The following is an 11,420-nucleotide window of genomic DNA, read 5'->3' on the forward strand; positions in this document are numbered from 1 at the left end:
CGATTGGCGACAGCACGATTTGCCTGATGTCCTGGTGACACATGTCGTGTGAAACTTTTCAGCAGGCGATGCTCGAACCGACGGCCTCTCCAAACCCTGCTTGGTCTGTGAGTCGCCTGACTGAGGTCACGCTTGCAGCTGGGAGCCGTCAAAGCGGCTTTCATGACTAATTAGAGGTAAAACGTGAGCTTTTCAGAGAGGACAGATTTAGCCGACGCGCCGCAGTGTGATGTGACCCGAGCTGTGAATTATTCACACGTGTGGCGATCGGAGTGTTTGTGAGCCTCTGAGTCAAAACGGTGAGAATTTATTCATAGATGTAGTCAGAGAAAGTCGGTGTGAAGCCTGACGTTTCTGTCGTCAAAACCCTTCGATAACAACAGACTCACAGGGAGATACTTTGAAAGTGAAAAAATATGTTTTTTTTTATTGTATGATTTCAAAATCGGTTTGATTTGAAGAATTATTGTCCAACAGTATGTATTTTAAAAGCTAGTTTAGGTAAAAGGGATGATACCCTTAATTTTAAGACTGAATCTAGTATTTCTTTCTTTTTTTTTTTTTTTGTAATTAGTCCCCCACCCCGACCAACACTCCTGCACAGTAGACAGCAGTCACGCACCTTAAGCATGCACCAAATGAAACCCATGAAGAAGAAGAAAACAAATACAGCGTTTGGGTCAGAATTCCTTCACTACTCCCTACATAGAACACTATTTGGGGCGTTTGCCGTTTTGTACAGCAATCTGACTCTACAATTCCAAAATCGAGTGCCCTATACAATTTTTCCCCTAAGAAAAGCCAGCGTGCATCAATGCTCACTAGATTGGCAAATAAAAACCACAATGCATTGCATCCCCATAGCAAAGCAAAACTGAAGATGAGATCTCGTTTCTGTCACATTTACGTCTCCTAGACATAAATGAGAACTGTTTGAGACTAAACTGCTTTTCTCATTCTTCTCAAACATTTCTCCTGAGAAATAAGTCTCACAGTGAGCACTGTTTGAGATCTCAAAATTCTCTCACAACTGTCTCTTCTCCAGATCTCAATTAAGAGAAAAATGAGCCATATTATGTTGCGCTCAAGTATGTCTCAATTGGATATCCTTACTTCAAATTCCTATCTCAGTTATGTCTCAGTGAAAGACATCAATGGTTCTGTCTCTCGTTGCTCAATAATTTAGATCTTGTTTTAGCCTTTTTTTTATTGTCTCAGCAAAAAGAAAAATGAGAGTAGTACAAGCCCTAAAATGAGTCTCAGGATGACACCATTATAGTTCATCTCTAGAAAATAATATTTATTTATTTATTTTATGTTCAACTTAAAAAAGTTGTCTATTGCTTACACATTTATATAACTCAATTACAATTTCAAGAGAAAAAAAGTTAAATCATTAAGACGGTCATGTCCTCAAAAGACATATTTTTGAAACTTTTTAAAAAACATGAAATTTCAAGACAACGTTGCAGTGTCGATTTAATAAACTTTTCTTTTGACTGCTTAGATAAACATAAATGAAGAAGAATGTATGTTGGGTTAATGATGCTAGGTTTAGTTAAACACAAACACACGCATGCACTGGCACACATGCATACACGCATAAGTGCATATACGCACACTTATATATTGGTGGGTATAAAACATTTAACACATTGATGTCTGAACTAAATAAAGGACATTTGGGATCAAATTTGGATCACCTTAAAGTGAACAAACAATAGATTTGAAACAAACAAATAAAATACATAAATAAAAATAATCAAATTAATAAATCAACTTTAGGGCGGTACAGATTTATGGGGTTCAGTTTGAGTTCATTTATCTTTGTCTTTAAAAATCCCCCTTCATGCAGCCTTACAAGCTGAAAATATTTTCTTTTTTCTTGATCTTAGTCTGCATCATATTGAACAAACAGAAGCCTGGAGTAACCCGATTTGAATTTTAAACTGTATCACAGCCTCACTTGACACAGATTTCTGATTGGTTGATCACAGTGGGAGGGAAAACTCTGTGGTTGACGTCACCAACGGGCCGGAATCTGCAAGCGGGAGAAGTGCAGAGAACGAGAGACTTTTGACGACCGTTTATCGTATTTTTTCTGCGTTTTAACAATCCGTGGGATGAATCTCCAACTTTTTTTTTTGCTTGTCTAGAAAAGATTCAAGTAAAATATTTGAAGTTTGCACGGTAAGTTTGTGATTTCTTTCCTCCAACTCTGAACTCAGTTGAATGCTAAAGGTGTTTTAAGCTAGCTCCGCCAGTACTGCAGACGTCTGGGCTACTCGCGGTGGCTGTGGCTGTATAAGTAATTATTAAATTTTAAAAAGGATAACTTTTACTTTTTGCAATAAAAAATAGACATATTGAAGTGTTATTTGCGGTGCAGAGTTTACAGGAATGAGCCTCGATATTTTTCCAAACGCGTGAGTGCTAAGTAACTGTTGGAAGACATTTTGCTCTTCAGTTAAGGGTCTGCAGGGTTCGTCCATTCACAGTGTGACGACACCACAGACCATTTCCATTATTGCAAACTTCAAAATGTGCAGTTTCAATGCATTTTTACGCTAAACGCCTTTTCTTGTTTGAAAGATCATCTTGCAGACGTTTGGCCTGGCACGTGACATCATCTTTTGAAACTGGTTATGGACATGTGTTTAAAGTGAAGTCATCATTAACTGCTCACATGTCTAGAAAGCATAATCTGAAAATTTAAGTATGCATATTAGGGAAACATGTTCTCAGCCCTCTGTCAGTGGTGGAGATGTTTAGAGAGCACAGATGTAGCTAAGCCAACAAATGTCAACACTGATATGTACGAGGATTTTAGTGAATCATATAAATCATATTTAAAAACCTTTCCAGATCTTAATTTGTGCTGTATAAAATGTGTGTACACGTTTTTTTTTTCGCCTCTCTGATTCAAGGTGATCTAAATTCTACACGTGAAAATGAGTGAATCAGAACCCATGTTCCTCCACACTGCCATTATGGAGGTCCTACCAGAGCCACAAAAGACATCCTGGAAGAACATTTGCAGTCCATTGGAATAAATGGAGTTGTATGAGGATCTACGATTCATAGAAGAGGCTGACTTGCTGCCAGCTTTGAGACCTGTTCAAGCCCGGAAACGTCTTGCTTTCTGGAAATTGAAATGTGAGTGTCAAACATTACAAATGAGTTTTTGTAATGCACAGAAGTGGATATGAATATGAATGGGTAACACACTGACAGTACAGTGTAAACTTAATACACTTATACTGTTTGTTTGTTTTTTGTTGCAGACCAAACGCCAGAGAACAGCACATCGTCATCTGTTGAGACCTCACCAACACAATCATCATCACTTTTGTTATTGTCACCGAGAAGTTTGTCATCCACATCTTCCAGAAGCCAAGGACTGTACGTACATTGACTGGGAGGACAGCTTTGAAATTCCATGGAGTAAGTTTTCTGAGGAATTTGTGCAGAGGGGAAAGAGACCTGGCCCAAGACTAAGGAAGGAAATGGTTTGCACTCTTGTTGCGGAAATGATGAAAGCAAGACGGTTTTCCAGACTCTAAAAGGCTGCAGATGATGCGGGGAGAGCAGAGTGGCTGCTCAGAAGAGATGAGATGTTAAAGAGATGCGCTTTCTTCTGCTCTGCTACTTTAATGAGGAGGATGCCATGTTCTTGTAGAAGATGCAGACGAGGTCCAGCTGCAGCAGGTGCCGTTGACTCCAACTGTTATTGTATGTGGTAAGTAAAGTTTCAAATGTTAAATTATTCTAAAGGTTTTGTCTTTGTACACTGTACATGAGTGACATGTTTACTTTATCCATTGTTCTTTCTTTAGGACAGTCTTGCTTTTCCCCAAGGAGGTTCATGCTGAGTTGGGACCGCTCCATCGTACACAACAACATTGCAGCACTGTGCCTGATGTTCAGAAGCTACTTCTGCTTTAACAGTCATTATCCAACTGAGCTGGCTTCAACCCTGGAGTTTCTGCAAAGGTACATATTTATGAGTGCTGTCATGCGATTCATTTTTGGGTGTGGTTAGTTAATCATGACCTGCAGTTAATTATTCTAATTAATCTTGTATTAATCTAACTCAGGGCTGCTCATCCCTGGTCCTTGAGATCTACCAGCCTGCCTGTTTTCCAACTCTCACTGAATTGCTTGCTGCTGATTACCTGGACCAGGTGTGTTCATTCAGTCAGAATGTGGAGACATCTGGTTGAGCTGATCAACAGCTAGCAGGGCTTGGAGATCTAGAAAACAGTCAGGGTGATGGATCCCAAGGACCAGGAATGAGCAGCCCTGGCTAACCTAAAATTTAGCTTTGAAAATCCTTATTTTGGGGTAATTTGATTTAAATAGTAAGATTGTGTCACAGTAAAAGAAATATAAAATACAATTTAAAGGGTGGCTTTATGAAGTTTTCTTAGTGTAACAGACTTTTTTCCAACCTTTACTTTTGTACCACTAAGTGGTAATTCTTCAGTCTCAAACAGAACAAAGACCTAAGCCAAAGTGCTCTACTTTAAAAAACTAATGGAAATATTCTGAACAATCCAAAAAATATTGACCATATTATTAATTATATATATAACACAACACAATATATGTGTTGAAATACCTTCTTCCACAGTTTGCCGTCTGACACGATCAGCCCTCAGCGTCCCAATTAAGACATGGGTATTATTTTTCCCTTGTTAAGAGCCAACCATGCAAAATGAGACTTGATCATTTCTTAAATGTTTGATCTGGACTGTATCATGAAAAATGAAATGAAACAGATTTGAACCTTATTTGTTAAATAGTTAATGCCCATAGAATGCTGCATTTCAATTCTTTTAACTGAAACAGATGTCCTCTCTAGCGACGTGTGGCTGCTTTTAGGGATGACAGAAACGTAATCTTGTGGTAGCATTATGCAGCTGCTTTTATAAAACTACAATTTGCTTCTAGCTTGAAGTGTTATCTTTGTTTGTTATGTGCTGTCTGTTATCAATTTACTCATGCCAGATTTTAATGTTCTTGTCTTACAGCTGATGTCCTGTGATGTGCCACTCTACCTGGTTGGGAACAAATTGAAGAGGCCAAGCTCAAGAAAGCCGTTGTCAGCAAATGTAGGGCAGTGCAGGTTCTAAGGCCACTGCTATGATCTACAGTATGCAGACTGGTTTCTCTTCCATCTTTTTTCTTATTTTTTATCTTAATTTGGTTCTCAAATTGGTTCATGGATTTGATAGTCTGCAAGTTTCAGAGAATGTTTTTATCAGGTACTTTTTTACGTGGTTACATAATCTTGTTTTTTTCCTTGTACCTCAGCAGTGCTGTCAGTGTGTTTGTTGTTTAAAATCAGGAAGTTTTCTTTACCATCATGTCAGCCACATTTAGTACGCCACAGTTCATGTACTTAATGCATTTAATATTTTAAAAAATGTGTAATACTGCTACCACAATTCAAATGCTGTACTGATGATGGTGCTGCCCAAATAAAGTGTAAAGCTTTTACATTTTTAGTATTGTTTTTACTGTTACTGTATATCAGTGGTCTCCCATCCTGGTCCTTGAAGGTCACTGTTCTGGATGTTTTAGCTGTTTTCCTGCTCCAGCAGATCTGCTGCAGTGGTTGAATTGCCTCCTCAAGTTCTGCAGGATGTGGTTAATCACCTGTTGATTCACATCTGGGGAGCAAAGAAACATCTAAACCCTACTGGATGGTGGCCCTTGAGGACCAGGATTGGCGACCATTGCTATAAAAATAAATTCTCTTTTCTTTCTCAAATATATCTCAAATATCATTCTCATTAACGGCTTTGGTAAGACATTTAAGAGAAATGACTTAGACATGAAAGAGACATCAGACAGACAATGATGAGATCTCTTTTAGGACTCATTCTTCTCAGATTTGTCTCATGAGCGTCTTAGATTCGTCTCTCCCACTTCTTAATTATTGCTCAAACCGTTGTCTCAACTCAACCTCATTTGTCTCAGTGATGTCTTTTCTCATTATAGCTTAACTCTTGCTCCTAAGGGACCCTTAGGAGCAAGAGTTAAGAAGCAAATGATCACAGAATGATACGAATATGAGACGCTCAAACTGATCTCAAGAGATGAGATCAAGCAACATATGAGCAACAGGTTTTTCCTATGGGTCTAAACATTTTTTGCGAACATATTTTTAAATGTATTTTTCTTGTAATAAACTATCAACGTTTTCATCATCAGAACACAGTGGATTGATAAGTAGTCGTTGTGGAAGACTACTACATTACATTTTCATTTTGTGAATTCGGTGACTCCATGTCCATTTGAAAAAAATAAAAAAAAGTAGTGACCATGGCGTCCGAATTGCTTTTAGAATCCGTGGCACTAAATAATCTCGCACTAGATAGGACTCACTCCATGACATGTTAGACTGGCACTGAGGAAGGGTGGAGAAAGAGTTGCTCGCTGTTCCATGTGCTGGTACAGAACTGGGAAAAAAGGCTTTTGTCTTTTCTGCCCCTTCCACATACAAAAAAGCTGGAAATGAAATAAAATTACTCTGAATATTTTTAAATCCAGAGTTTGGAGGAGAAAGTCACTTTAAACTGTACCTGTTTCAAATTTCTCTCATTTTTATGTATTTTACGTTATACTTGTTTACACTTTTATTGTGAATGTAATTTATTGCTTCCCTCTAGCCAGGACCCCCTTGAAGAAGAGATTCTAAATCTCAATGGGACATTTCCTGAGTAAATAAAGGTTTTAAAAAAAAAGAGTTGGGGGGGGGGGGGGGGGTCCTGATCAGCACTCCAGACTGGTTGGTGGCAGCAACACACCAACAAGCTGCCTGCCAACTGCCAACAAACCACAGAAGAAGAAGAGAGGGAAAAGAAGAAGAAGCCATGATAGACTCAGGTGCGTCTTCTAATCATCATCACAGGTGAGTGTGCCTGTTTACGGTGACATCAGACACTTTTTGAGTTTACTTTCTAATTAAACACTTTATCAGTTTACACTTTTAGAGCAACAATTATCAGATAGTCAAGAAATTTTAATTTTGGGCCATGTGGGGTGAACTGACCTAACTATCAATAGGATCCATGTTTTAGGTAAAAAAAAACTGCAGAAAATGTAAATTAACAAATATTAACTTTCCTTTCCGTTCGTTCAAAGGAGTGCCTACATTGATTTTAATGAGTTTTATACACAACTCCAGCCTCCAGCAGTGAAGACGTATTTAAAAAAGAAAAACACTTCTGCGGCTAAACTTTCATGAGTGAATTTAGGGAAAACCTTTTGTTTGGTTTGGGAAAATATGTTTGAAGCCACAGAAACATATCAAGTATACAAGCTGGTAATTTATTTGTCTTTAAAAGAAATACAACAAAAGCATTTTTACGCTTAATACAATGTTTGTAGTTATTCTTTTACTAATTAATTAACATGATAATGTTTTACTATTAAATAAGGAACAACAAAAAAATTAGGTTAACTGCCAAATAGGGCTGCCGGATATGAGGAAAACTCGCGATATGCGATATTGGTGATTAATATCGCGATAACGATATAATTTGCGGTGTATAAACAAATAGCCAAACAACCAAAAACATCATTTCCATTTCACTGCAACAGTTTAAAAATTATACTCCAAATGACCCTCGTCGACGTAGGAGGCAAACATCAAACATAAAAGGGCTCATCTGATTGATCAACAAGGTAAACGGGTCCTTCCGATTGGTTAAATGCATAAAGGGATTAATTTCTTTGGGTTACTATTTCAGGCTGCCATGAGTTTGTTTTTGCACATTTGAGGTAACCATTTATTGCGATTTTCGCCGTCTTTTGCGGTATGCATATTGCACAGCTTGATGTCGCGATAACGATAAATTTGCGGTATATTGTGCAGGCCTACTGCCAAATATTATACTCTCCCCTTTGGAATGAAGAAGATTTTGTCATTTTGTCGTCTCCGTTTAATTTCTAGTTCTGATGTTGATCTGGCCTACACCAATGAATAATCGTATGGAAATAACATAAATCGATCATAATCCATATTGGAAAGTACATTTGGACTGAGAGGTCTATTTTACTATAACATAAAAACGACCTGCACAGCAGACAACACACATGATGTCGATAACACGGATCATTCAATGTGTGGACAGACTTTGAATAAAGTCATGTGACCATCCAGGGTCTAGAATGTTCTAAGAATGTTCCCTTTGGATTCTTTGGATGTGGAAAAACAACAGTGGTGAACTTTAGGAAACTAACATGTGAATGGATTTGACATTCACTCTAGTCTACTTGTTGGTTTGGACACAGATTTCATTCACACTTGAAGAAATCCAAAGAATCTGGAGAACTTCACCTGTTCAGTAGCAGGAATTTCTGTCTCTGAGTCACGCTTGATGTCCTGGATCCATTTTAGATCAGTGAATCGGATCAAATCGTTGTTTAAATGAATTGTTACACCCTTAACGAAAACCAATACTATTTTTTCTTTTTTTACACAAAAATCAGAGACTCTGGAAACATTTGTAACTAGTCTAAAGAAATGTTGACAGTGTAGAAACAATCAAAACTGCAGCTGTGCTCCAGGTGTTCGGTAAGCATCTTAACCTAATCATTCATAACCTCATTACTGCTGTTGTGGAGTAAAAGGCAGCAGAATTAACTTGGTCACTAATAAATCAGATAATAATTGAATCTGTTTTGAGCATCTAACTATTGTTTCCTCGTCTTTATTAAAACGCCGGAGTGAACCCCTTCCAGGATCTTTGTATGAGAAAGATGCCTGACAGATGAACACCTTCCTGACCTGAAGGCAGCAGGAACCTGATGTTCTGAATTCAAACAGTTCCACACCTGAACCTCTGAAAACTGCACATCAGAGAAGTTGAACACCTCCACCTGAGATCTGTGACTCTTTCACGTCTGACGAAGGAGCTTAGGCTCCTTTCCCACATGGGAGGTGATACCGCACATCCCCAGAGGCAGTTTTTAGGAAAAAAGAGAGACGCATTTGATCCACACCAAACCCCCTGAAGGGGGAGCCCAAAAAGTTCAAAGGGGATGTCTGCTCACGCCCACACGCCAAAGAGTGATCGGATCGTCGCCTTCTGCAAGTCTGGCTGCTGAGGTGGGCTTAAGGGGATGAGAGCCTGTGCAAAAAATGAAATGAGCTTTTTCTTTTCATTAGTTTTTAATGTGCAAAACCTGAATGTCATTATCATCAGGCTGATGAAGCTGTAGGCAGAAGCTCATTATGATCCTACAACTCTTTCCCCGGATCTCCATTCATTACCGTGTGACATTTGGAGGATCAAAACGCTCCTCCCTCTGATGCCAGCGACATTTCCATAATCAAAGAGAACAACAGGATGAAAGCGTCACTCCGCCGACTTATCTGCGTCCCACAACAAACCGCAGCGATTGATCAGCTGACAGGAAGGCGCCGTGAAACCCGCAGCTGCCCGTTCAGGCGGGAAACGAAACTTTGGGATGATGGGAGGAGGGGGGGACGTGGCTCGAGGAACTTTGGGGAAAGCAGAACGAGACACGGCTGCAGGATTGATGGAGGTGAACTTGAAGTAAAACATTCGGTGGAATCAAAAAACAGATGATTTCATCTCACGAACCCCCTCCCAGTTATTCCTGCTGCAGTGAGTTGATTCATAACCACGGTACCTGTCTGGCACAGCTGGACTGAGCGCGCTTGCCAAATTCCTCTGTCACTTTCATCAACCTCCACGCCACAGCCACAAGAAAGAAGCTCATTGTGTTTCGGGTTCATGGTTTACATTTTTAGATTCAAGGGGGGCCCGGACAACTCCCTGGTTGGCGCTGGGCCCGTCCACGCCGCCCGGCCCTGCACGTGCACGGACAGCCTTTGACTCAACAACATGACAAATGGCTTGATTAACATTCCAGTCCATCAGGGCTCTGACGGATCTCTTCATCCAGACGTTTGCACAAAGCTTGCATGCAGGCCGGGTCGTGCGCCGAAGGTTTCTGCCGCTCGCTTCTTTGATAAATTCTTGAGAAATGACAAGAGAGGGAGGGGCGCTGTCACAGGTTCACAAAACACCTTTGCGATTCTGAAATTACCTGAAAAAAAGACGTTTTAAAGTTTTACATGGCAGGAAATGAGACTCTGGTCTTTAGAGGCTGACAGAGGATGCGTCTCTGCTCTGAATCCATCGAGGCCTTGCCGTAAAGTTCACCAACTAGATTTCACGTAAAGCCTTACTCCTAACTGCCCTTATGGGCAGACGCGAGGCGTCTGCGGGACACGCATATTATCCTCATGAAACATCAGGGTCGTGAACCGATCGGTGAACCTCTGGAGCCAAAATGTTCATGCACCAACACTTCCCCCCTGAAAAACGTAAGGGTGAAGTGGGTGAGACGCAGGCCTGTTCTGTAGATTTTTTTATCCTGCAGACTGCAAAAAGATCCCGTTAGTGCTGTTTGCATGATGCGTGCGCGCCCCTTGCTGCAGTGTGGCATAAGCACACCATACGACAGCATCACCCGTACATCATCAGAGCATCTGACTTCCATTTGTCTTAGGAATACTTCACCATACACCTACCACACACGACTATGCTCCGTTCCATTTTCATGACGTCCATTGAGGTCAAGAGAACTGCAAGACACACCTGCACTGAGCTTAAGGTGCTCCTCTCTACGACCCTCTACAGACCTGGACAACCCGAAGACCTGCAGCACCTAAACAGAGTGTGAATGGGATCCTTCTCTGCTGGGGAAAGAAATGACTACAGATATGAACGTTAGAGAAGGGAAATGTCTTAGGACCCCTCCATTGTTGAGAGAAGGTCTCGCCATCTGGATGTCTTCTTTGACTCGGTCAAACCATCGATTCTTTGTGGATTTTGTTTCAATAAGGATTCTTCCTCATGTCTCAGGTTTGTAAATAAAACACATATTATCTGTTATCTTCCGGCTGCAAGCCAAAAATGAGTTCAGCAGTTATTTCCCAAACTAGAAGCCTCCTGCAGGTAAAGATGTCCAATTTAAAAAGTAGGAAAAAAACACGAACAAATGTGTGTTTTTTAAAAAGCTTCCATAAGTAAGTGTTGGCAGTTGTGCATGTGTGAGTCGGTGATTGTGATGAAAGGTGGAGGATTTCTGAGGATGCAGCAGATTCTAAAGGATTTGTTTGGTTTGATTATTAATATTTTGCTGGTGGGGATGTAAAACAGAGACGGAATGACTCCATTTATTGATCGAGAAACTTGACCAGATCTTTGTGACCTGAACTGCTCCAACATTTTCAGAGGAGATGTCCGCTGGACAGGAAAACTAACAAATATTCATTTATTTTTTTAATCACAACTCTGAAGTAGTCAGCCAATTAACATGTGTTTCCCAACATGAGGTCCACCGTCATAATCATAATCATATTGATATCCATG

At 40.1% G+C, this 11,420-nt stretch overlaps 2 long non-coding RNA genes across 2 annotated transcripts; both read left to right on the plus strand.

Moving 5' to 3' along the window:
* The first annotated feature begins 2,045 nt into the window (after positions 1 to 2,045).
* LOC144984548 (uncharacterized) lies at positions 2,046 to 3,444 on the plus strand. Its single transcript, XR_013648340.1, has 3 exons — positions 2,046 to 2,190; positions 2,928 to 3,156; positions 3,285 to 3,444. It is a non-coding gene; the product is annotated as an uncharacterized LOC144984548 (long non-coding RNA).
* Positions 3,445 to 3,550: 106 nt separating this feature from the next.
* On the plus strand, positions 3,551 to 5,502 carry LOC111948995 (uncharacterized). The gene is made up of 3 exons (XR_002874998.2): positions 3,551 to 3,739; positions 3,837 to 3,993; positions 5,034 to 5,502. It is a non-coding gene; the product is annotated as an uncharacterized LOC111948995 (long non-coding RNA).
* The last annotated feature ends 5,918 nt before the right edge of the window (positions 5,503 to 11,420 follow it).

Source organism: Oryzias latipes, chromosome 16 (assembly GCF_053564925.1).
Source record: "Oryzias latipes strain Hd-rR chromosome 16, Olatipes_Hd-rR_3.1".
In the NCBI taxonomy this organism is placed as follows: Eukaryota; Metazoa; Chordata; class Actinopteri; order Beloniformes; family Adrianichthyidae; genus Oryzias; species Oryzias latipes.